Source organism: Dromaius novaehollandiae, chromosome 6, assembly GCF_036370855.1.
Source record: "Dromaius novaehollandiae isolate bDroNov1 chromosome 6, bDroNov1.hap1, whole genome shotgun sequence".
Taxonomy (NCBI): domain Eukaryota; kingdom Metazoa; phylum Chordata; class Aves; order Casuariiformes; family Dromaiidae; genus Dromaius; species Dromaius novaehollandiae.
The window spans coordinates 48,809,255-48,836,820 of NC_088103.1; the positions used below are offsets into that span (position 1 = coordinate 48,809,255).

General features: G+C 39.1%; 1 protein-coding gene across 9 annotated transcripts in view; it reads left to right on the forward strand.

Annotated features, from left to right (window-relative positions):
• Positions 1-27,566, forward strand: part of JAKMIP3 (Janus kinase and microtubule interacting protein 3) — a 120,948-nt gene that overhangs the window by 7,798 nt on the left and 85,584 nt on the right. For 6 of the 9 annotated variants that reach the window (XM_026115893.2, XM_064514417.1, XM_064514418.1 and 3 more), the window contains exon 3: positions 26,369-26,517. The gene's annotated coding sequence lies outside the window, so the exon portion shown is untranslated. Of the gene's footprint in view, positions 1-6,043; positions 6,185-11,264; positions 11,919-12,393; positions 12,457-26,368; positions 26,518-27,566 lie in introns of those variants that run through there. The other 3 variants (XM_064514414.1, XM_064514413.1, XM_064514415.1) reach the window with 3 other exon arrangements.

The window sequence follows — 27,566 nt, forward strand, 5'->3', positions numbered from 1 at the left end:
ATGAACTATTTGCATGAAGTTTGTAAAGTAAAAGTGCAAAAGGCCTTAAAGAGAAACTGATTAGCTTTCTCCGAAGTACTAATCAGTAAATGGAAAATTTACTGACTTAACTGTGATAGAATGAATGAATATAAACAATAATGTGTGCAGTTGTTGTGATCCATTTCTCCCCAACCAAAGTAATTCTGGGATTTGCTGTATTTTGAATGGTCACTTAGAGACTTGATTTATTGCTGGATCATATGTTGCTTTTTTATTACTACATAAGCTATCTATTTTAGCAGCTGTTCTTGAGGGAAGCATTATGGATTTTGTTTGTGTAAATAAACATCTGACATTTCCATACAGATGTTGGCTCACAAGGACCATAGCTAAAAGCACTGCGGGGAGCTGCAGGAAATTTCCGTTAGCTCAAGTGGATGCCTGCACTTGCTGGACTCAAAGAGCTAAAGCACTCTTGTCACGCCAGGGGTGAATCATATATTATTTACATTGCTTGCAGAAGGATTCATTATACATTTTCATTAACATTTTCACCTTTTACTTGCATTTGTTTCAATATTTTACACTAGGTCTCCTCCAAGGCACTCTCATTCTGTGGCTGTTCTGCTGTTTATATTTACTCCCAGGCAGTGAGTGTTAGTGGGTTGTGAGGGGGGAGGCAGAGGCTCTCTGCATTTATTACTGTTTCAGCCACTGGGTTATTCTTTTTCTGTCCATTTCACTTATTGGCTTATTTTTCCCCCACACTATGGTAGAGACTGTAAATTCTTTTGGTGTCTGATGCTGTACAGGTCAAATAACCATGTGTTACACATTGAGAAAGAGTAGCTGGCTTTTTAAAAGTATAATAATGGCTGATATTTTTCTCTTGAGATCACAGTTTGTAACATTTAGTAGCACAGGTCTTGAAAAATCAAACAAGGTTTTGAAACAAAGGGCTTTGTTCCAAGGTGGTTTCCTCTGCATTTCTTGAGCTTTCCTGAGTGTGCTGGGCATGTGGTTCTGGGATCTGCACACACAATGCAGCTGAAATTGCAGTTACACACGTTGTTCGTGCCTATTTGTACGACTTGCATAGACCAAACCAGGAGTGGCAAAGCTTTGGGCTTTGCTAGCTCAAAAGCTTGTAGTGGAAGGGAGATCTCATTATCCTTAACTGTCCTTAGGATGCATTTGATCTTAGCAGGAGTTGAAAACTAGTTGTTTGTTCACAGGTGCCCCTCATTACACTGTCAATTAGCCCAGCAGGCTGAAAGCTGCTGACCTCGTTTTAGGTAGGAGCTTGGCAGGGTCGTGCCTCCCAGGCAGGTCTTACTGGAGACAGGTAATCCTGCTGCTTTGGGATTCTCCCTCCTTCTACCCTCTTCCCCCCTGCCCCCCCCCCCCCCAAATGTCTGTGTGTTGTTTAAGACTATTGTCTTGTCCTTCCAACTTTTATAATCACAAATTAAGTAAAAACATAGCAGAGAAGCAAACAACCCAGCAAGTAGGAAGTATCAGTAAAAACCATCATAGATTTGAGGAGAAAATGTAGAAGAGAAGACTGCTTGGCACACGTGGATCTAAGCAGGTGGTAGGTAAGGATGTGTGAAGGCGAGGCAGGCAAAGCAGGCAGGACCGCAGAGGAGTGGGGAGTAATGGAGCTTGGGTGTCAGGCTCGTTATCGGGAGTAGGAGCTCTAAGTCTGATATAAATATGCTCTTTTTCCCTTCCCTTTCTTTATTTTGTTTGTTCAAAGAAAAAAACTGAAATAGAAAAGTATATGGAAATTGCTTTTTTCAGAAGTGCCCTGTAATCAGCAAGTTGACAGTAGATGGTGCGAACAGATTTGGTATGGTGACAAAGACAGCACATCCTGAACGACAGGAGACCAGAAAGATGTGTAAAAGCTCCAGAACACACACAAGCAGCTGATGTGAGTTCTGCCGCTGTATTGCGACACTTATTAAAAGACTTGTACAGATTTGGGAAAAATCCCTTAGCATAAAGCTATTTTTCCTCCTTTATTTGCAAAATATATACCATTATGAGATATATACTGTGAGGAATTTTTTTTTGTCCCGAAAGTGAAGGAGGAGGGGAGAGGAAATCCCTATTGCCCTTATTTATGGCCTATGCTATCAGGCCTGATTTACTGTGTTAGATTTTTAAAAGCCTCATGAACACCTTGAGGATGCTAGAGCCTGGTGTATCAGCTAGTGCTGTGGTAATACCTTTTTCAGGTAGACCCTAATCTGTTGATGGCTCAGGAGAGTTGTAGACTCCACGGTTTCTTTGGAAAATCTGTATTTTGCTAGGAAGCAGGAAACAAGAGGTGCTAAAGTTCTTCCTGTTTTCACTCCGTTACCGCCATCTCTATCTGGCACTGGAGAGAAGCGTACGTATGGCAAGAAGGTGAAGTGGGCTTTGGGACAGGGGATGGGTTTATAGCAAATCGTGCATTGGGCTGTGATGTGTCCAAGGGGCACTGTGTGAGGTCTGAAGGAAGTGGCTTACGCTGAAAATTAGCCTCTTCCTCACAGATATGCCAAGGCAATAAGAATGGAATAAAAATAGTGTTTTTACATTATCTGATCTATCTTATTCAAAGTTCTGGAGCTAGAGGAATTTTCTGGGAGAACATTTGGAGCATACTGAAGCACAGGTTGTCAGTCACCTTCTGGTTCTTACTGAAGATCACAGACTTCACCTTATCGTTCACTCGCCAACATCTCTAGCAGCCTCTCTTAAGGAACCGTAGGAGTGGAGAGCAAATGATCTTCACGGCCTGTGATGTGTTCCTTTTTCTAGATATGCAGCGGTGTCTGCTGGGCATTTTTCATGTGTACACAGTTCACGTGAAAAAGATGTAGATAATTTCTCCCATCTGCAAAAGCTAAAGGCTTGACTGTCGAAATGCTCGATAGGACAAGATTTCCACCAGCAATGAATGCTTTTGAAAAATCCCAGATGGCTTCCAACAGGCAAGACTTATTCATTGGCATTGGCCTACTTTTTTTTATTGGTGAGGGGGTAGACATTAGTAACAGGCCTAGTTTAGTTGTCCATCTGAATATAGTAACTGCGCTTTCCATCTGCCTGGTCTCATGCTGTCAGCAATGTTTGGATGTATTTTACTGTAAAAGCAGTAACAGGTATGTGAAGAAAAAAGTTGCTAATTAAGTCAGTGTTATGAGTAAATGTGAAATTAAAGAAAAAATAGATGCTCCTGCTAAAAATATCATTGTCATTTAAAAATAAGTTACTCAATGACTGCATTTGACACCTAAGAATAATATACAGCCATGAATATTATAAATAGCTTTTTCTTCTGATTGTTTGTTGATTGACATAGATATATAGTGATATCAAGTAGTCATAGTCAGCTCAGGAGTAGAAGTACCTCCTGGGAAGGAATGTCTACATAGCAATAGCTGTATATGTAAATCTCCAAATCACAGATGACAGATAGGAAGCAAGAAATGTGAGGATATGTTACAAAAACAGAGGCATCTATGGAACAGAATTTGAAGGCATTGATCCATAACAGGACTAAATGAAATCAGATAATTCATCTGGTAAAAAAAATTGTCCTGGAAATTCTGAAATTCTTTGCCCTTGCTTCCATCCAAACCCTCTGGCTTATAGCCTCATCTTTTCACTTACTTTAGCATCCATTATCTTTTTTTATCTTTTTTTAAATATCGCTGTGTCTAGGAATGTACATAGTAACTCTAGGCAGTGATTTAAGAGCATTAAAAAGTGTCTTCTGTTCTGTTTTTAGCCATTTTTAACCACTTTGTTGCAGTCCCCCACGTCTGTACTCTCAGCTCCAGGCACATCTTGTAATCCATGGACGTAACCATCCTAGAGGCTACCCGGGCACGTTTAGTAGCACTTTCTTTAGCAGCTTAAGGAATCTAAGCACATGCATGAGCTGAAATACCTGCTGCAACAGTGAAGCAGTAACATGATGTTTCAGGGAGCCCATGGTTCATAAGCACATGAGCGTCTGCTTGTTTGGGCTCGATAAACTAATGTCTAATTAAGACCATTAAGAAGAGATGTTGAGGAGAAGCAGGCACGCAGGCTCTGTTAGAGCTCAGTTTGCCGTCGCATGCCGAGGTATGCCTGTCCTCTGCGAGCCTGAGGTTGCCAACCGTCTGCGCAGCTGAGCAGGCTCAGTCACTCGCGGCAGTCTGGAGCATGCAAGGAGTGACAGCGTGCCACCCCAAAACGCCGGGCTGGCAAGCAGAGACAAGCCCGCGTACCGTGAGCTTAGCCAGCTGCCTGTGCGTGCACCTTAGCCTAAACCGCCCTCAGTGCCGCTGCTTTGCAGCCCTCTTGCAGCAGTGGTGCAAGCTCGCGGTTCGCCTTTGCGCCGGGTCTGGTGAGCTGCTGAGTTACGGTCTCGCCACTCGTGCTTACTGCCTCTTGCTACAGAGATTCTGCCCTTTGAGCTTCTCGTGAAAATAGTCTTTGATGGCTGGATTAGATGCTGAAGTGTTTAGTTTTAGGTATTATCTGTGTGTTTCAGATTGGTGTGATAGATTTATTAAGTAAAGTCATAGAAAACTTTAATATAAATTTTTTATTTATTATGTATACCTATAATTAAATATAAATTTTATACATATATTTCTATATATCTAAATTATGTAATTTTATATATTCTTTGTGGTTGGTACAAACTCATTAGGAGAAGAAAAGTCATATTGTACCAAAAACAGACTCATTTTTTCCAACAAAGATTTTTTTTTTATTTTTACTCTGATCAATGTCGAATATCTGAAGTGTTTTGTCTACTTAAGAGCAATATTAACTGTTTTGCCTGAAGAACCCAGTTATATACATCAGCTATATTCACTGACATAAATGGCAACAAGTTACCTCACAAATAGAAAAACAGATGGAAAATATGGAACAGACCACTTTCCCCAGATGAATGCTTCAGAAATAAGAGGTGATAATGTGCAAAACCCTGGTTGCTATTTTTGAAAGGGCATTTTTTTATCAGTGAATTTTCATAAACTTAGATTTTGTTCGCTAGTTCGAGGTTGTGAATAGGAACATCATTTCATGTTTACTTATTTCATACTAATATAACTAATTTATTTATTTAAAGCAACAAAAATACAAGCTTAGGTCTCTGAAATTTTCTTGGAGTTTTGGAGTCTAAGCACTAGCTTAACTGGTTTTAGGTCAAAATTTTGAGACATTATTTCATTTTATTTTCAGCCAAAATTACTTTTTATTACATCTAAAATTAGGGCAACAGTCGTTCAGGGGGATTGGTAGCAGTTATTGGTTAAAAGAATGCAACTGTTTCATCACTGTTTTGTTTCAATATTAAAGTTTAATCAAATTTCTGGATTTGGACTGTATCTGGCCTCCATCCTGTCTATAAAGTCTTTATTGAAAGAAGAAAAAGTATATGTGACCCCAGTTTGCCAGTTGGACATTAGAGCATTACTTAATTTTTTCTACAGCTCACAAGAGTTTTAGAGCATTGCTTTCCAAAAATACCTTTGTGGAGTGAGTAATAAGCACCCTATCTATGCTAGACTGCTTTTCAAAAATATGTGAGTATCTTAATTGCTAGTTGTCTCATTCAGGACAGAAGAACTGGAAAGAAGCTTACAGAGACATAGCTGTATGTAAAATTTCATAACTGGCAGATTTACAGTACCTTTTTGTAAAATTTAATTTTGATTCCGAACCATTTGTAATGTTTAAATTCTGGGGCATAGGTGTTTGTTTTTTTTTTTTTTTTTTTAGCATTTGCTGCTAAGTTGTCAGAGAAGATATAAGAAGAGCAAACTGCTGTTGGTGACAGGAGAAATAAAAATTCTTACTTCCTCCCTGAGTAAGAAGTTTTCCTCCCCAAATGCCGCCTCTTCTTGAATCAGCTGCTTTAGCTGGCTGGCTTAGGACATGAAGAGCTCTGTCCTGTGTCCTGACCAGTCTTTAGGCAACAGTTTTATTTATTTTTTACTTTAAAAACATGTAAATTGCATGTGAAGTGTTCACATGTGGATTTGCTTTGTGGATTTGCTTCCAGCCTTGTCTGAGACCCTGCCACACCAAAGGAGGACGGTGTTGCTTACTGAGTGCCGTGTCTGTGCCTCGATGCTCGAGATGCTGATCTCTGGAAGCCTGATCGATCGGATCCAGCTGGCCTAGTGAGACTTCCTGGGATCAGGTTGCGTTTTTGTCTAGGTTCCTTGAAGATTTCATTTTTCCATAAAGGATATCCTATATTGCATAAAACAGTGAAAATTATTGGCTTAGTTCATATGTTAGGCTAACTGAAACATCATCTCAAATATATTTTTCCCTATTTGAAATTTTTTTTCTCCCTTTAAGCCCCTCCCAAATGAAATAGAAAGTTGTCACTTGACACAAATGCATTCCTCTTGGAAGAAAATGTTTTAGTTAGGAGCTTTTAAACTTGTTTTTAACTTAATATAAACAATTCTAAAAATCAGAATGTCATTTTAAAACATTTTAGTTTAATCTTTGATGACATTGCATTTTTTACCATAATATTTTGACTAAAATATTCGAGAAAAAAATTCATCATAATTCTTAATTAGCAAAGCTCATAAGGATAATTGTGTGTTTTGGTTATTTCCTTTTGCCTTACAGTCCTCTGATACTGTAGTGTAAGTATAGCTTATGGATCTGGAGCTGAGTTACTGCCCTTTTTAAGAAAGCAGAATCTCAAAGGAGGAAACATAGGGGAAAGATGCAGTTGTAGCCTGCTGTAAGCTAGGCAGGAAGACAGTCTAAAACGCAGCACGGGTGCTCCTGTGCTTTAGTCTGGGTTACCTAGCAACTGGGGCGACTCAGATGAGGCAGGATTTAGCTGTTCTGCTCGGTTTGGATGCATTTTTAAGCTGCTGCATTGGTAAGAAGTTTTTTAATATGTATTTGTTTTTAAAATCTTTTGCAAGGAAGAAAGTCATCTTTTCTTTAAATCCTGTTAACAAGAATGATGATACCTGCGCAAATAGGTTGAGTATGTCTTATGCAGCCCTTGCAAATCGTATCATCTGGGTTGTGTCTTCTAAATAACTCAATTGGCAAAGAACATAACAGCAGTTTGTTTTCTCCTGGTAGAGAAGAATATGGATTTATTTGCATCTTGAGCACTGAAGGATATAGTAGGGAATGATACAATAGAAATTCCAAACCAAATTTTCTTTTTCCTTTGATGTGGTCTTATGCCAAGATCAAACCACCATAAATTTTGTTCCCTTAACTTTTGCTATAAAAAGAAGCAGGAAGGGAAGAAGAGTGAGATAAGGCAAACTGATCGAAGGAAGTGTCTGTTTGGCCCAAAACAAGATGTTTTATCTCCATTTTGAGGATAGTATAACAAAAACAAAGCAGTGGAAATACAAAATCAATGAGGAAGAAGTAGAGATGTTACTGCATTTCCTCCTAGCTTTTTCCACCCCTCCTAAAGACATCATTTTAGCTAGAGCACAATTAGAGGGAGTCTAGTGCAATTCTTTCCCTTGTCAGTGGATTCAAACCCACGTCTCCTACCTCTCTGAAGAAAGGCCTATGTTTTAGCTGGATATACGAATAACCTTTTTCAGCATGAGGATGGTCAAGCAGTGGGACAGGTTGCCCAGACAGGTTGCGTGGTCTCTTTGGAGGTTTTCAAGAGCTGACTGGATAAATCCCTAAGCAACCTAATCTGGCCCTAGAGCTGACCCTGTCTGGAGCAGAAGGATGGACGTGGGACCTCCAGCAACCTTTCCCCAGGTTATCCAGTGGTCCAAAGATGATAATACCAAATGGCAAATTCTTCAGAAGAGAAAGAGGCTCAAGACCTTTCCTAATAACTTGTGCTTTTCTTGATTCAGAGTCTAGGTGCCTAGGGTGCTAACAAGGATACAGCGTGTCAACAAATGTGCTCTCTGCTGCAATTAGTAGCCTTTCTTGTAAAGCAAAACATCAACAGATTTAAAACTACTTTATAGCCTGGTGTTTTCTGAGGCTATGGAAGACCTGAGTTCAATCTTTATTTATTTATTTATTTATTTTTATTTGAACCGTTCAGAACAGGTTTGAGGCCATGAATTCTGGTATCTCAAAAGAGTGCCCTCATTGCCCAGCCCGAGCACTGTTCTCTGCGTCCACCGATGGAAATGCAAGTGTTGCATGGCAAGCTGAGTAGCATTAGCAGGGGGATACGGAGAGCAGCTCGCCGTGGCACGCTCTGTGGTGACCCCATGGGTGGTAATCGTGCCTGGTCACAGGTCTTCCTGGACAACAGGAGATTTAGGCTGAGCTCACCTTAGCTGAAGGAAGGAATCAGATCCAGTTCTTTTTATTTTGTATAATCCATTAGATATTTTGGATTCACTATTAGGTATAAAGAATATGCTTAAAAATGAATATCCTTTCAAATAATGTTAATCCTTCTCTCTGCTGTCACTTATGTTATAAATTTAGTGTTCAGTATGCTACCCAGGCAATCCAAAGTGTTATAGAGGCAATCCTTTGTCTTAAACGGTTATTCCATAAAGCTTCAGGCTACTATTAATTTTTGTATTCAAGTATTTTCCTTACTGTGTTTCACAAACCATGAAAATTTTATTCCTCCATTTTCTTACTAATTCTCCTATTGAATCCATTGTAAAACTTTAAATTATACCTTTTTTTCTCCTTTTACACTAGTGACTCCATCAGCCAGCATTTCTACTGCCTGGTTGTTTAGTGCTATAAATGTTGGTGAGAGAAATAATAGAAATTTTATTGTGGCTGTAGGCAGGCGCTGAGATTCACTTAGGATAGCTAGTGACACTCTCATGTACTGCCAGCCTGACCTATGGGGACCTGCATGCTGTGACACAACGAGGTTTTGTGGTATATCACTTACAAGTACTTTTGCTCCCAGGAAAGTCCTGTCATCATAAACAAGCACCTCCTTTTTGTTCCCCTCCTCCTTATGAAAGGGCCCATAACTGCAGCTGTGTAGTTGTATGGTTTTGGTATTCTGTACGATAGTGTGACAACATGGGGAACTCCCCATGCACCCTGCGGTACTTTCCTCCTTTTTCGTTCTCAGTTATATGAACATCAGGATAGTAAATGCCAGGGTTTTTTGATGGTGTTACTTGCTGTCACTTAGTCCGTGTCCTCACAGTCCTATGTCCCCTGCTCTTCAAAGGCTTCCCGTCACCCCCTCGTCTGCCTCCAATGCCCTGTGGCACTGGCATGTCATCTTTGAAAGCAACATCTCATGTGGGTCACCAAGGGAAAGTGCCAACCTTGAAAATACTGATTCCCAACAGTGGGCAGTACCCAGCCCCAGGGCAGCTGCCGAAGGCCTTTAGAAATCCGTGGATATCTGTGTGGTTGTGAAGCTTTTCTGTTGTCGCTGCTTTTTAACCCCACATTCCTCAGCCATGATCCATGCCACAGTACCTATGTATAAATATGTATAGAATAAATATTTGAAACTCTTACTGATAATCACCTGTCAAACTATGGCTGATGATCTCTAATATTCTAATGGTTTAAATATATTTATGGCTGCAGAGAGTCATAAGACTTTTCTCCAGTCATCTTTTATGTGCTTATTGGCTGATGCTTGAGTATCATGTATCTCAAAAGCCTGACGTTCAGAAGACTTATAACTTGGGAGGCTATATTAAATTTGTCTGAGATTTACAGGGTTGGTAACAACCCAGTTGTACCGACAGTGCGACAAAAACAAGAGAATCTTTGTTTGTAAATAGCACCAGTATCTTGCATTTAAATAGAAGACTGAAGAGGATGTCTTTTAAAATAATTAATGCATAGATAAAGCATGAACATTTGATAATTTGTCACAGGCAAAACTCTAAAACACTTCTTGGTCAAACACTTCTGGAAGTGGAATTTCAGCTTTCATTCTCTAGACATTAACAGGCTATTGACAGCAACAGTTACTCTTCATTTGACTGGTCAGAAGGTCATTTTTCCTCAGTTGCTGTTAATGTGAAGATTAAAATGCTGTAGGTGATCATGAAAAAGCAACCCTTGTGAGGTGCACACCACATGCAGGTGCTTACTGGGACTGGAGGTGCTACCAGTTCCTAGTAATGGATGTTACAGTATTGCATAGCCTGAGAAACAGAGCATCGTTCACTCCAGGTTTGAAGGTGGAGTGAACTTTATGTTTTAAATTTTCAGTAGCTCCATGTAGATGAAGTTGAGTTCTCACCTGAAACTGTTTGTTGCTTTTGCAACATTGGCTTGCAAACTGTCTGCATGAAGCACTGTTTTTAGCCACCAGTTAATATTTGACTAGGCTTCCTTATGCTTTTTAAAGCATCAGTAACAATGAGCATTGACAAGAGCAATACTACTTTTCTTGGAGTCACATGCTAGTATGGTATAAAATCTGATTTTATTAATATTTTTAAGTTTTTTGCAGAGAAAATGAGTTGGGGGAGAACCTAACATTAGGATTGCCCAGCTGGCACCAAGGAAGAATGTTTTTGCTACTGCTATTTGCTTTTTATGATATTGTAATTTTAAGTATAATACTTTAATCTAAAGAAGCTTTCATTTTATTAGAACAATAAACAAAGTAATAGAAGAGTAAGTCTATTAGGTCAGCAAGCATCAGCAATCAGATGTGGTTACCAGAACTCAGATTTTTTAGTTGATTATAACAGAAAATGGAACAAACAGAAAAAATATAGACACTTAAAATTAAGCAAGATGAATATATTAATCATTTGAATAATTAATACTCTTATTCATGGTTTTAAATTTCAAAGGCCAAATTTTCAGGAAGTGAAACACTTGTGATTTTAAAATTTTGATTTGCTCCTTTATCCTGACCTCTGAAAGTACACATTTTCTTAACAGTGGCAGTTAAAGGTTCCAAAAGGCATTAATCAAAATGCCAGCTATAGCCTTAAAGTGCAACATTGTGAAGATACCTGTTTCTTTATTTAGGTTCAATTTAACCTAAAAATGATATTAGCCTACACAACTCACTCCAATACATGAAATACTAAACAGAAATTTTTGTGTGTAGTTTTTCTTCCCCCAGTTAACTGCAGATGGGAAATACTATTTCCAGAAGTGCAATAAACTGATTGTGTGGCAAAGAGATGATACTTTCCTAAAACACGGGGAATTCTACATCCTGAGCCAGATTCTGTCTTCTGACTGTCCTGTTTCTGTTGGTTTGGCAGTGCAAAGTAGGTGAAAAACAGCACGATCTGGCCAAGGAGGAGGCTGGTGGTGGGGACCATGAGGTCTTTCCTAGCGCGCTCTGCTCCTGGGCTCTGTACCACTGCTCGTGCTCGGCCCAGCTGTGCAACGTGAGGATGCTGCCAGCTCCCCAGCTGAGCTGCATCTAGGGAAGGGCGAGGGGGATGTTTTTAGTGGGCATTTAGCCGGTTGGCTATCTAGCTTCTGGAGAGCTTTCCAGTTCTGGCCACATGCTTGATGGGGATTTTGATGCAGGAAATGGTTCTTTTTTTTAGCTTTAGCTGTGTCACAAATGCTCACAAATCTAAGGATGCTTCGCTGTTTAGCAGCATAAGTCGTAGGCTCATACTAAGACTCTACCTCTTCTTCTACATACAGTGTGCATCGAGGCTGGGAAAAATTTCTTTTTTCATCAGCCTTGTTCACATGCAGGCTTGCATTTGATTTTCCAAAAGAAACTGTTTCTGCTTGTCATAATGCAACCAGCTGGGGAGGGTTTAGTGAAAATATCTCCGGAGAGAACAGCAGAGAAATGGATCCAGGCAGCAGATCCTCCCCTTAATATTGTAACAGTTTGGTAAGTTCCATCTGAAAAATAAAAAGCTGATCTCTCTGCTGAGTCATAGACCCCGTGGAGCCGAAGTGCAGTAGCTGGAGGTCTGACGAGCCAGGAGATGCCGGGGTACTTCAGTTGAGGCAAAGGTGAGGTGAATTCATTCAAAAATATTCTCCAGTATATTACTTGTATAAAATGATTTTGAAATCTCCTCAAAATATATTGTGAGTTTAATTCGGTCTGTGTAACTGTACACTTACATTGCTGTGTTACAGGGTTTGGGATTGCATGGCTCTTCTAAGGCAAATGCATGGGAAAATCGTGGTAGTAATCGCTCCCTTATCTACAGGAGGGTCTAGTCCTGCATCAGAACCATGCTATAAATTTCACTGCCTTTGTAAGCAATTGTTCCGAATGCTGTTTTACGTGTACTTGCAACCTGCTCTTCCATTTTCCTGACATGTACGTTAGCAACTCAGGTCAGGAAAGTCTGTATCTGTAAGGAGGAACAGGGGAGGCAGCTGCATATAGAGTTGTTTTGCTGAGAAAGCAGGATGATCAGAAGAACAAAAAAGATTTGCTTTTGACAGAAGGGAAAATTGCTTTTATCTGTTTTCCTCTTGCAGGTCTCCTAATCAGACTGAATGATCAAGTCGATTGTTTCCTCCATGAGTAAAATATCCCTTGCAGTAAGAAGCTTATTTTCAGTTTTAGAGGCCCCTTTTAAAGTGTCCTCAGTCTATTCTGCTTTTCTCACGTTCATAAATCTCTCTATAGGTATTTGGCTTTGTACTTTTCCAGTCTTTGCATCAAATTTTTTTTGCTGGGGTTTTAACAGCTTCACACTTGTTTTTGTACCATGGTTTGGTGGTTCAACTACACACTCAAAAGTTTGCTTGCTTTCTGAAGCTTTTTCATCTTCTGAAGTCTACCAAACTGGGAATGATATCCAGAGAACATGGTCATGTGGAAAGGAGGGAGTTAATTTGTTGCAAGAGCTCCAGTTAGATTTCCTAGCACTAGAGAAGCTGTGCATAGTAGATACGTACAAAGCATTCACTGATAACCATTTACATGCAGCATTTGACATTCGAAAGTAACTTCTTTTTCTGGAAGTACTGATAATATATATATTATGTGGCAATTACTTCAAATGTATGTGTGGAAATTTAACCAGTTGTCACTTTACCTGTAAGTTACGGATTTGTTTTAGGAGTATTTCAAAAGCAAGCATTACAACTAAGATGCTGCAAGTAAATATGTCTTTCCATACAGTTTTTTCTATGTTTTTAAAAAGTAAACAAAAAACTTGTCAATGCCGTTAGGGGATATGATTTTGATGCTGCATGGGTAATCAGCCCAGCTAAAACCTTTCTTCCACTGTGCAGAACTCTGTAGCTTGAGCCAACACTGACTGATGGCAGTAGTAGAAGTTGCCATCCTGTATGTTGTCAGCACAGAAGGCAGAAGAGATGCATTTGACTTCTGGATTTTGCAGATACTTCTTGACAGAAGAGCAGCGAGACAGCAATGCTGTATGCCATTCCTGGCTTGGAGCGAGCACTTGGAAATGGAAGCAAACTCTTCTGCAGCCTCTGCATCATTTAAACCTGTACTTGTGTTTATCTTTCCATGCAATTTGCAATTCTGTCTCCCCAGCTCCACTTGCATTCCCCAACCAAGTGTCTGCTCGGCCTCAGAAATCTGTCCCAGTCAGATTCAGTTCATCCTGGGCGCTTGTCTCCTCTCATATCTGTCAGATCTCCTGCTCCAGATCATCAGTCCCAACTCTTCCATCCAGTCAGGTCCTGTTTCCTTTTCCTCTTCTGAAATGTGTGCAGTCCCACCTTCTGACACATATTCTCCCACCCCACCCCTCTTTTTTTTCTCTTTTTCATCACTGAGCCCCTGGGCTCCCTTTCTAGTCACCTTACCCAGGCAGCTCTGTTTCCAGATTTTCTCTTCACTCTACTCCCAGTCTCATCAGCATGTTTGTCCCACTGTTTTTTTTCCCCCCTTCTGGTTTAATTTTACGTTTCTGTATTGGAATTCTATGTTTTTTTCTTTCATCTCGTTTTGTGTCAAAAACAATCTCATTAAATCAAAGGCCCCAACAACTTTGTTAATGCACGCCTTGCCCTGCATGATGCAGTTCTTCCAAGGAGAACCCAAATCTAAGCTAAGGATATATTGCTGCTTTGTGTAGCTGATGATTGTATGGTCATTTTGCGCTGGGAACTATGAACTTTTCTGAAAGTTCATTGAAGACAGAATTTTTGGCATATTTTGCCATTAAAATCAATTTTGTAGCCTTAAAAAAAAAAGCTGATGAATTTTGGCTATTTTTTCCCCAAAAGCAAATGAAAAATAGTTTGTAGAGGTTGACCGCCATGTGGAAGGCTAAAGCGTTCCCGGACTGAAGCAACTGAAAACAGTCTCTAAGAATAAGAGTGCTAACCTCAGGGTAGACAGTACTCCAAGGAAAGCTGATGTTTGTATGCATTAATATATTCTCTCTTTCTGATTCTGTGCAATGAAGTTCTTAATACAACGTTATTTATCTTATTATGCTTGCTGAGGACATGATCCTTGACCATTGAAGATGAAAGGGGTCTTGTCACTGACTTCAATAGGAACAGGATCAGACTTTTAATTATACTGCAGTAGGGAACAGTTGTAAGGGAAAAGAAAAGGTCTTGGAAGTAGTATGCATATCCGTCATGGCCATCTAAACATTTTAATTCTTTCCTTTCTTATCTGTAGTTTGCTGCGTGGCAGCTCTGAGGTAAACTTCTGAGCCTGATTTTGTATCTGTGGTGGTCCTTTCTGTCAGTCTGTCAAAACAAAATGGACTTAAAATACCTGAAAATTGCATTCTTGTTCATTCTCCCTTCCATCGTGGGAGTTCCATGGCTCAGGATGTAAATGTGCATCCAGCCTGCCCGACCAACCGGATCCAGCTCCGAAGATTTTAATGCAGGCACTCTTAAATGCTATGCTGAATATGGACACTTGTTTTAATCTGGGCTGTAAACTCTGCGATCAGCTCTATGCTTATTAAAGGCCAGAACCCAACCCAACCCAGCTCAATTTCAGCTGGGCTTCTCCTGCTATGAAGCAAATAATACGTCACATAATGTTTTTCCTGTTGGGTGATCTAATTGAGTATAAGTTTAAAAACAAACGTAAAGACATATTAGCTCTATAATGCTCATTTGATGCAAGCTGGGAGTAAGGTGAGACATTGCCAGAAACGAGGACAATCTCATTGTCTTTCTCATTATGTTGTGGTTAGACTGTTAGACTCCAGAATCCTATTTATAGAGTGTATTATTATTATTAGACTGAATATTACCTAGCACATGGTCCACAGACTAATATTAAACTTGGGTTAGAGGGGCCAATTATCCATCTATACACATCAGAGCTGAAAGATGTGTGGCTAATGTATTGTGAGTGCTCAGTGAGGAAGAGAATTAAGAGTGAAATGATAATCCTGACTGAAGTAGCGAGTGAGTATGCAGGTGTATCACCTTGAGGAGCTTTAAATTCAGAGGTATTTTCTGCAGAACTCTGGGTTATGTAGGGAGAATGCTTTAAAGAAATGAAACTGTGGAAATTAAAATACGTGTCAGAAACTGTGTAGAAATGATAGCTCACAATGAGAAATGAAGCTGGATCTTACAAGTTATGGCTGAAAATAAACTGAAACTGCAGTGATTTATACTGTGAGCCTCATAAAAAAAACCCCAACAACTTGCACTACAAAGACTGCATGATAATTTTAATGATTTTTCTATTTTTTTTTAGCATCCTTCTGCAGTCAGAGTACGTGAAAGCTGGAACAGAGAGGAGAAGCAAAGATCTCTTAATGCTGTAAATCTTATGGCTGGTGCTGTATCTGTAAACTAGAATAATTTTCTCTTCCACATTCTGCTGTAGTTTTTCAGCAGACTGCCTTGTTTCATCTGGAGGGTTTGTGTTGTGCAACACCTTTCAGTGAAACCGGGGCTCTGTTACCAACAGTATGCTGGAACAGGGAATGCTGTGGTTCTGAATCTGGGAGGGGATCTACGTAGTGTATATTCAAAGCAAGGGTTTCAGAGCAGCTATTTCATATGGTTTTGCTCTCGACCATACTTGCAAGGCATTTGCTGCAAACCTCCTGCTTTTAGCATTGCTGCTTGTTTTACTGAAATCGAACCCAGAGAGACAACACAGAGTTGTTGTGGTACCTTTTATAAATGCTGCCTAAGAGTGTGTTAGGGGCGGTTCCTGTTGGTTCTGCTGCTATTGCCGGGCAGCTTGCGAATTCATCTGCACAGAGCAAAGTGCGGGTACCACATCAGGATGGCAGCACTTTTCTCCCATTTTGAATTTGGCTTGTGGTCATTTAACTGATTACAGAAGAAGCAGAACAATGGAGAATTGCTCCGAGTGGTTTTAGCATGCAATAGAAAATGGAAAATTCATCTTTCCACGGGGAAAATCATGTAACTATCTCCTGCTGGTGCCTTTTAATGACACTGGGTTGCTTACTCTGGCATTATTGTGAAAAAGTAAAGGAAACATTCTTTTCACCTCATAATGTCAATCATTTTATAGCTGCCTGTTAAATGTCTCTCTCTTCAGTCACAGATTGTAACTCTTTCAGTTCCTGGTTGTATCAATTATGTTTCCTTTAGATGAATCCTGGTATTACAAAGAGCACCTACCACTTCAGTTTCTGCAGCATTACGGTGTTTTTCATCTTACTTCCTGTCTCCTGCTATTACAATCTAGTATTTTATTTACCTTTTAGGCTGCATACACAACAGACGTTCCCAAAGATGACTTGATCTTTACTTCAAAATCTCTGTGTTCAGGATATGTCAAACTGTACTTTTAATATACACTATCTTGTACTTTCCCATATTGAATTTCATGTTGCCTAGTTACCTAATTTTCTAGTCTGGGGTTTTTATTCTGTTTTTCTTGTATTTTTCTTGCTTTATATTCTTCTCTCATCTTGATTAACCTAAATAATCCTATATTATCAGCAGATTTTGACATCCCACCCTTTGTTCTCTTTTACAGGTTGCCAGCAGAACATCAAACACTGCCAGATCTAGATCTGATCCTTAGGGTTCACAGCCATCAGTGTCACCATTCCAATAGCTTATTCCTCCTTCGTTCCTTGCTCCTATCCATGACCAGAATTTATCCTACCCATTGCATTATAAGTGTTCTTAAGCAGTTAATTACATACCTTTATACAGGTTACACTGTATAGAGTGCGAAACAGACTTAGATTGACAATCGTTTATCCTTTACGCGTAGAGTTTCATTCAGATCACATCGGTTAGCACAAATTCAGCTCAAATCTCAGTTCATGAAATCATTTCTCCTGCTGGCAAGTGGCTGTCTGTGCAGGTAGTCACAGGAGCATCAGTGCATCTACTCGTGCATGGAGTTCTTAGAGGTTATAGGCTTAACGGCATAAATTTATTTGCACAGTTCTTTTATATGTTTTTTTACCAAAATGAGCTGCTTCTAAAATAGAGTAACCATAAATAGTGAGGTTGTGTGTAGGTGATCTATCATGCAAATATAAATGTGTATGTTTGTATTAGAGGAGTAATGAGCCAGGGTAAGGGGAGGACGTAATGTGGAGGACTTATCTCCCAGTCTTTCAGGGTTATTCCTCTTGGAGCAGTAGTCTGAATGGAATTGCACTTAAAAGGATTTCCAACATAAAGTTCCTCAATTATTCTGTAGAGAACTCCAGCTGGTATTTTGAATCAAGTGTTCTCTGTTATGCATTTTCAAGGGCACGTGTTATATTCTTACTAAACTATACCTGATCTTGGCCAAAAGGTCAAGAAGTGATCCTATCCTATGTCCTTCATGCATGTAGAAATGATAGTAGGGATGGATTTGGCTGTTTCTGTCCGTGTTAGAGCTGCATCTTGAGGTCTCAGAAGTACCTCCCCCCACCCTTACATCTACAGCCCTGCATTATTTGTGAGGTGCATGTGGAAGTGTCGTTACCGTAAAGAGAAATTCCATTTTTGTTTGGAGGGTAACAGGGCCCTCTAAATGGACTGATAAATTAGTAAGACTGAAACGCGGATTTGAGTTCTTTCATTTGACCATTGCATACAGAAGAAATGGTGGATCAAATGTCGCACATCAGCTGTCTTCCAGAGCGCTTCGCGTACTTGTTCCATTTTCCTCCATCAGCGGAGAGTCTGCCTCAGTGCAGTGGCAAGGATTGATTGCAGTACTCACTCCAGCAGCCTTTACCCAATAGGCAACAGTTTCAGTCTGCACTCAAGCATGCAGCCCTGCTTCTCGCAGCCAGTCTCCACCTGCTCTCTTAATGTAGGCACTGGTGCTGTTAGGAGCAAATGATTGGACTAAAAGTCAGAAGCCAGATGGACGCATCCTCTGAGCTCAGGACTGGTACCTTGCAACCCATACTAGAAGTAATGTGCTCTAGAGAAGTAAGTGCAGAAAGCTAAAAGATTGGAAAATCCTGTGGTCTAATCCCAGGTTACCTAGATGCACCAGTAAGCAAATAGAAAAAAAATCATATGTGTCTGTTTCCTGTCTGTAAATGGAGATGTTTGTGATATGTAGTTAATCTTTTTGCCACTTCATGTGGCTCCCCAACCAGCTGAGTAAAGAGACATGGTTAACGAGTTCAGGTAGTGAAAGGAGGAAATGAGGGGCATCATTTAAAAAAGGCTGATACATATTTCTATAATTTCTGGTACCCATTGTGTATCATAGCTACTTCAAGGCAATCTGTAACCAGTAATGTGAAATCTAAGGATTAGCAGCTGTTGGAGGGAAAGATGTGTATTACACAAGTTTGCAAGTCCTTCTAGGAAATTAAAAGCAAGCATGGGAAACTGGAGTGTTAATGATAAGCAAACCAAGCTACGGAATGGAAAATGTCTTTGGCAGGCATTTTCAAGTCATTTCTTGTTTTGTGCATTATTTAACTTTATAGTCACTTTTAATTTGTGAAAAGGCCACTTCTTAGATCAGTAGATTTCCTTTCACATACATAATGAGTTGTGGAAAGTAATACAGTTTCTCTTTTAATTATTTGTTTCCCATGAAACTGTTACTGATATGCAGAGACCTTGTCTGAGAAGTGTCTAATGCTAATTTTCCTGGAAAATATATTATGGTAATCTATTTTTGAGTATTTACATTTTATATAACTGCTGCTTTAGCTTTTATGGTAGTAAACATCATGAAGTGTGGTGTGAACTGAACTGAGTAAACAAGAAAATATCTTCTTCTGTGTTCCCAGAGACAGAAAGATGGGGCAAAAAAGTGCAGTTGGAAATTGAAGGTAGGAAGAATAGGAATAGAAAAATCTGACTTTTCCTGTTGCTTGTAATGGATTACAGTACAATCAAACTAAATACACTGGGGTTTTCTAGCATGAATAGCAAGGTACGTAATACTAAAGATTTTCTTTATTAGTCTTTAATATCTGGTATTGACGTCGGACCACGTGCACAATATCTCTGAAAGTTTTTATGTAACTCAGATTTCCCTGTCACTATTGATCTGTTTCCTGGCTAAGAAAAGCGTGAAGACTGTTTCTGTGTTAGCCGATGTCCACTTTGCAATGAAGAAGGCCAGACATCTCTGATTATTTCAGTTTTGTCAACATCATTTAATTTCGTTGGTCATGGTATTTGTTTCCACGAATGGGAGTGATCATGTGTTTGCCAGAGTTGCTGGAACTGGGCTGGCTAGCAGACACTGCCCAGTGATGTTGGGTAACAGGGACATCGACTGGGAAAGCTGCCACAAGATTTCCATCTGTCACCTCTCCCACACCCGTCCTCTGGAGACCAGGGAGACTGTACACACTGGAAATACCAGTTTTCTTTCTGGTGCTGTTATCTCCATGTTCATTCATTTGAACAACACTGCAAATTTGGAAAACTCAACCAGACCACTTCTGTGCTGCAACAGCATTCAGAGTAGAGGTTGAGTACACACAGCTCCTGATGCAGAATGCGTTGGCCTGTTTCTTTAGTGGATTAACACCAGAGAACCAAGACTGCAAAGAATGTTTTGGATCTGTTCTCACTTGTGGATGCACTCTTAGGCTTTGGTTTGTTGGTGGTTTCATATCAAAGCCGTATTTGGTTTAGTTGTCTAACTAGGGGTCTTTCTTGTCATATGTCAGGACATTGTGACTTTTGGCTGTTATGCTTTAGCTATTAGTTTCTAAATGCAAATATCTGAGAATCTATGGGGAACAGATGTTGAAAGAAACACTTTCAGAGTATATATTCACTTCCACTTTTGCCAGAAGGCAGCTAGATGCAGTAGACACTTTTTGTTAAAAATGACTTGATTAGTGGGTGGATGGAAAATGTGACTCTGGTGCATTTGATGATGGCAGGATTTAGCTGCACAAGGACAAGAAATGTTCTTGTTATGCTCTAATAGTCACATTAGCATCCTATGCTGAATCGTACTTTTGTACATCAACACATCTAAAGTTATATGGACATTTTCTATTCCAAGTTTGGTTTATAAAACTAAGAAATCATTATTTATCTGCATTTTCAGTGTGAATAAATGTAAAACTGCACATGAAAAGGTGAGCTCTAGATCAAGTAACCTAAATGGGGAGAAATGATATAAACTGAGTATTGTTTATTGAGTAAAATATTTTTACCTTTTGATTTATCTTTAGATTTTGGAAAAAAGAAAGAAAACCTTGTATTGCTTGCTGGTGTGTTTTGAAAACTTTACATATATTAAGCAACTAGATGTGGATCCTGAAATTGCAAATTGCAATTGCAAATAGATTCAGATATTTCCATTGCATCTAGTTTTGGCAGTGTCTTAGTGGCTAACTCCAAACTTCACTCACCTCTAATCTTCCGGCCTCTTATAAAAACCAGGCTGAGCAACGTGTAGCCACCTTATTTCTGAAGTGGGATCTGATGACCACAGCCAGAGACATATGTAGGCAGCCACAGAAATGAACTCTAGCAAGTAAATTTAAGTGAACCAAGGGAGAGGATGAGTAGAAGCAGCTGCTGAGGTGCCCTTTTTACAATAGAGCAGTAGAGACTTTTACTTACAGTTATCTGTCCTAAGATCATTGAGGTTCTGTCCCTTAACACAACCAGCAAGTGGACCTCAACATCAACTTGGCAGTTGCCAGCTGATACTGGTCTAAGTATGTTATCCAGAACTGCTTTGTCCTTTTTATCCTCATAGTTGGTGAGGGAAGATGAGTTCTTTCAAGAATTGCTGTTCGATTTCACTAAGTCACGTGAAACTCTCTTACCACAGCAGTCACGCACTTGCTAGTACTTTTTTTTCTTTCTGTATTGGTCCCTGGATGTCTCTAGTAGGTGGGGAGAGGCCTCATGAGCTGTATGTTATCATATAAGATTTAATCCCCCATGTACCTTTGTCATTCTTGACCTGGTAGCAGAAGGCCATATAACATGGTATAATTTCTATTAATTTTCTCATCATCCACCCACACACACACACACACACTTTTGAATGGTCCACCTTTTCTCTGAGTTGCGCATTCCAATTGCTTTTATCTATGTTGCTTATTACATTTAATATACCATTATAAGGATCGATGTTTGTTATGCTCATCAGTAATTGAGTTTATAGCATCTCGAGTGTGATAATGTATGTAAACTGGATGTAAGTCGGTCTATCTTCTTGTTGTTAGTCTTGTTAAGAAAGTTAGTGAGCTTTCATGTTGCAAAGAGGATCCATTTCTTTGGGGAAATCTTTTGACTTGCAATGTTAAAGCTAGGTTGAAACACTCTTACCCTTTTATTCCCTTTAAAAGCCTGAAATATTTTAGAAAGGGTCTATTTTTGACATGCTGAAAGGAAGTCTTAAACCTCGTTATTGTTCTATTGCATGAAACTGCAGAGAAATGCCAGCAATTTGCATGCCAACAAATTGACTAGAAAGATTGATGCAGCATCTCAAATCAAATCAGCTTTTAAAAAATCAGATTATAGCTTAAAAATTCGTAGCCATGTACATCTGGTTAATGCACAAAGAGAAATCACCTTAACAAAGTCAGCAGCAATGAAAAAATAATGCATCTGCATTTCCTCAGCATAACAGTAGCTTCAGTTATGTGCCTCATACACAAGAAGACTTTGTTTCATTTTACACTAAGCATTTCTTGTTCTTTAGTGTGTTCTTTCCTATGTGCTTTGCACATTTTTCTTTCCAGATGTTGCTTTGTCTCTCCTTGTAGAAGCACAAGCTCTGTTATTGCAAGGTTCATCAGTCTTTCTGCTTCATTATCTGGGAGGGGATTTGTCTTTAGGATTTTAATCAAACATCTTTTGGGGGTGGTCTTTTTTTAGCCTTTTTAAAATAGATCCTTTCTTTATAGTTGGAAATATGTACCTAACGAACCTAACAAGACAGGGAGAAATATTCCTATCATGTAAATACTTATTATGGATTATAGGATGCATTGGTTCTGTTTTTAGAGTTTGCTTCAAAGCACATGTGTTTCAATAGGAGTTTTTTCTACTGATTTCAGTGCTTGGGATTTATAGGAGCATCTTTGAGTTCTGCTCTATATGCTCATAAGTGTTGTTAATTAGAATGGGTCGTTTATATACCTGAAGCAAATAGAAAAGAATTATTAAAGGAAGGTTAACTTACTAGTATCTGGTACAATCATGGCTAAATATAAATTTGCTTTCACACCTAAAATATTGCCCACCTTGAAAGAATTTTTCCTGGTCATCTGGAAAAAAACCACATCTTGTTTGGTATTGTAAGGATTATTATACTTAAATCTTTAGGTAGTGTTATTCTTCAAAGCACTCAACTAACTCTGCTGTCCTTATTCTTCTTGACTACTTTCCTGTTTTGTTTTGTTTTTCATTATTTCCCCTGTGCTCACCTGGAGATAATAGAGTAAGGGCAGGCCCCGCTGACTTGTGTCCATGCGTTTCCATGCATGGGTCAAAAGTGTCATGAATCTGTCCCTAGAGGCTTGATGAGATTCTTACAAAAAAAGAATAATGACCCGCAGACAGGTGGCTCTTGTAAATCATTGTACTTCTAACTTTGAGGATAAATAACAACTTAATATTAAAAGCTTTGTTCCAATAGGAGACAGATAAAACATATCCTGTGTAAACCACATGCAGAGCATGAATGTATGCCTCGTGATAAAGGAAAGGTTTTGTGTGTAATTTCAATGAACTTGAAACGCAACCAAAGTCAATTGAAGTTCAAATGCAAAATGCAGAAATGCAAAATTTGATGAGCTACATGTAGCCAACTCCAAACTGAGCATGGTCCTTTTTTTCACAATATGCTCATACTTTGGCTATGTGTGTCAATATCAGTTACTGCCCCCAATTATTTTGTTTCATTCTTCTTTCAAAAACATTGCTATAAGTTTCATATATGACATAAAGACCAGGTAGATAGATGTGAATCGTGCATTTTTAAGAAATATAACTTTATTTTCTAGTATTTATCTTGATACAATTGTGTTTTTCCTTTCATTCTCCTTGGCACAAGGCAGGCATGCATACAAAGGAAAAAATTCTAAGTGCTCTTGGAGAGCAAAGTGTCTACCACCAGCATTAGCGGCCTTTGCTAGCATCCTGGCAAAACCACTTCTTGCTGTATAAAAGCCAAGGCTCTGTTTCTGTCCTCCCTCTACCCACTAGGAAAGCTGCTGGGCCATTCCCTTCTCTGTGGGTACCGACATTAGGCAATACATCGCCACTCTCATTTCTGTGCCTTAGTGGCGTTCTTGTTCTGGCTCGTATTTTTACACTTTCCAGATTTTGTCCATTTTTGAAGAGATAATCTTTGCTTTTAAATTGATGGTTTTAAGAAGTGACTTTTAGGCACTTATTTTTTGACTTCCTAATATATTAATGACCTGATCATTATAGTGCATGAAAAGTCTCCTACCAGCTTAAGTGGAACTTGGTGCAAGGGCCTGATTCATAACTCGGTGAAATAAACGGAAGGAGCCTGATTTCAATGGGCTGAGTAAGGCTGCAGCGGAATAATGCGGTTCCCAATTGCATCATTTTTCTGAAGCTACTTCTGCCATTATCCCTTGCATAGACACATCCTTTCATAATGTGCATTAGAGCTGTTGTATGGAGTTAGCTAGAGTTTTTTTCCCTTTTTTAAAACCCCTTACTGTTCGCAAAATATTTCTGCATTTACTCTTGTTAACAGGTATTCTATTCAGTACATAATGTGTAATGACAGAGCTGTGCATTTTGACTCTTTCTTCATAAAATTTATTAGCTGTGAAAAGAAATTAATTATGTAGCTGATCATTGGATGAATTACGAAATCTGTGAAAACTTATGAAATTAAATGTGCAACAAGTCATTTTAGACAGTATTCCTAAGGATGGTGGCAGTAAATTCCGTAATTTCTCATGCTTTACATAAATATATATATATCTGTAATAGAATTTGGTCTGTTCCCATAGACCTTACATTTACATCCAGCACTTCTTAATTATAGTGTATGTGTTGCAGTGTATTTTGGTTCACATGTGAGCCATGTTCAGTGGAATTCAGGAAGCTGTGAAAAGTAATTTATGTTGTATGATATCCAGTGGGAGGTATTCTGGTTTCTGTTGCATTTTTCTTACCTTTTTCTTTTAATACAATATAATCTCCAGGTCAGGTTAAGGATTCAATTCCATGTATTTTCAATAGCTTTAGTGTTCACGTTCTTTAACAAAATGAAGTAGTAGTAAGCTAAACACTGAAATTTTGATCTCCTCAGCAAGGTTTACAAATAAGAGAAGGTTTCGTGCATTTCTTTTTCTTAATTTCCCCATAGTAAATTTTGGCAATTACTTTTCTTTAAGATTGCACCTTTGTAAGCAACGAGAATATATTATTCTAGTATGTTCATCCTGGTGTCCTTTCGGTATCTAGCAGAGAATTTGCCTAGAACAGCGGTGACATGCAGAGACACTATATGAGGGAAGCGTTTTCTGCTTGAATTACTGAAATATTGCTGGGATGCTCAGGAGGTATTTCTAGCTTTGTCATCAAATGTCTTCCTGACTTCAGGTGTGATACTTGGCCCATCCTATGCTTAAGATCATTTTCAGTGGAACTTGAGCTCTTCAGATTTTGTGCTCTATAAAGTTTACCTGCTCTAGTTGTGCCAGAGCTGTGGGAAGCAATAGTTTTGAGCAGGCTTTTGGGGACTACGTATGCTTTCACAAAGGCAGATGTATATAGAATTACATCAACCCTAAGCACTTAACAGTCGTAGCCTTTGAAACAGCTTCTTGTTATTTTATGAGTTGAATCTTCAGTAAAATCAAGTAAAAAGCTGACTGTATGCATCTGGATTCCAGTTTCTCTCCTGCTAGCTGTGATTGCCAGGGCTCCCCCTCGTAAAAGGGCTTCTTAGACGATGCAGGCCGCTGCGGTCAGAGGGGCTGTCCCCTCCCTTCCCCGCAGCATGGTGCAACGTGTACCATCATATTGAACTCATTTCTATATGTCTTGGTCCCTAAATGCTTTTTTCCCTTCTAAAAGTACTGTAATTCTGCATCTTATTCATTAGACTTAAAATAAGTCACGTAATGTGATTTTTGTCTACACATGTTTTCTACCAATCTCTTGTAATAACTAAACTCTTGGCATAAAAAGCAACAAGAAAAATAAAAAAGCTAGTGAAATTCTGCTCAGTACCATGACTAGGTGCTAGCACATACTAAAATGTGTAATTCTACGGAAAAATACTGATGACTTGCTGTTGCTGAAGTCAGTGCTACTCAAGCTTAAAATTGCTATTCTGATTTATGAAAACACTGGCTTTTTTTTAGTTAAAACTGACAGTAGTAACATTCTTGCTTTATCTATTTTATCTGTGTGTAATTGTGGGACCTTTTTGTGATGTCTTTCTCCAGCTTTTTCCTTTGAGAAGGCAAAATCTTTTCCACTGTTGGCTTGTCTCCCAGTTTATTTTGAGAGATTGTAGGAATACATAGATCAAAACCAATAATTAATAAGAACTGAGCTCAGTGAATTTTGCAGAGCTCTGTGACATATTGTGTTGCAAGCTTCCTTCAGGAAGGAATATAAGACTGATTTAATTACCCACAGACCACATAAATGAAAACTGATTCTGGAAATGATTCCCTTCCACCTGCTATGATGTTATCATTTGATAGAAACCTGTGTACTTAAAGTTTTATAATAGTTCCACCTAATTGTATAACAGTGTGTACAGATGATTCTGGTTTTATATTCATTATGGTTTTGCCACCCTGCTTCCAGTTCTCATGTTGAATATTCTTCTAGTGTTACCCACTTCAAATATTAAGCAGCAAATACGAAGCACCAGTTCTTAAGTAATGGTAATGTGATACTTCAACAACTTCTCTTTTCTGAACTCATTTTTCATCTTTAAATTGGATATCATTCTTGGTTTCATTTTCTCTAGCAGTATTCTTGCCAGAAGTTTGCCCAGTGTAAAGAGAAGTGTGTTGTCTCTTCAGTTATTGTAATGCAAAAAATCTCTCATTTCCTAGAATTCACCAAAGCTCTTTGTCTTCCGTAGGGAACATCTTCCATTCACAGACCATGTCGAAAGGCTCACACTTGATTCTCTGAGACTTTGGACCTCCTGCCCTCACCAGGATTCCTCTTGTCAAGCAAATGTTCGTATTCTGAGAGGAATGGTGTTAATCCCAAACCCAGTGATCTCTGGTATGTACTCTGGCCATTTCCTGTTTAAAGCATTATCAGAATAAATCTCCATAATCAGAATAAATCTCTTAGTTTGATCATATTCTTGCTTTCTTTTTTTTAATCAGCTTATGGGTCAAGTCCTGAAGTGCAGGTCCACATTTACTTTGTAAATGTGTGAAGTGGTTTGAATGTTGCCGCTCCCAGGCTGCTTTTTAACATCCCTTCACAAACTGATGACGATGTGTGGGCTCCCCTTGTCTGTTTTGGAACAAAATCAGGCAGTTGGCTCAAACCACCTCTGTGTGTAACTTAAACTAACACAGCTGACGTTGCACTGAAGCATGTGAGGGGTGCTTGCATCATCCACTCTATCAGCTGAGCCCGAATTTCCAGCTGACAGGTGGTAGCAAGCAACAAATTCAATCACTGCAGTGGATTCAAAAGGCCGGTGTGTGATTTGGTACTCAGGTTGGAGAGAAGAGTGCCCTAAAGGAGGACCACAAGCAGCCACTGGTGATGATGGCAAAGGCCAAGAGGGACACACTCACTGTTAAAGAAGTGTGCAGTGATGGTCTGAAATTAAGGAGTGGAATCTTAGCAACCGTCAATAAAAGATTATTTAAATTACGATGTTTAGTACTGAAAAAACAGGTCTTATAAGCTATTCCTCAAAGAATAGACTTTTTCTGGACAACGAAGCAACTTCTCATTAGAGGTTGATGAGCATCTAGTAACTCAGACCCGCTTTTCATTTGAAAGATTAATTGGCTTTCTATTCAAATTGTTGTCTATTGCTATTAAATGTGAATTTATAACATCCATTTGAAAGTGCACACACATCTACTAAGAAATGAAACAAAATCTTTCAAATAAAAATATCCTTTTTCACTTTGAAAACTATGGTCAGTCTAAAAAAAGATTCTACCTTGCATTAGTGTCTTTCCATTGTGTCTAGTTCCTCAACATCCAGTTTACTGAAGATGAGTCATTCTGGAAATAAGTCTTATTTATGAAATCTAAAACCCAATCTTTTTGTTGCTACAGTAGAGCCTGTTATTTACAAGCTC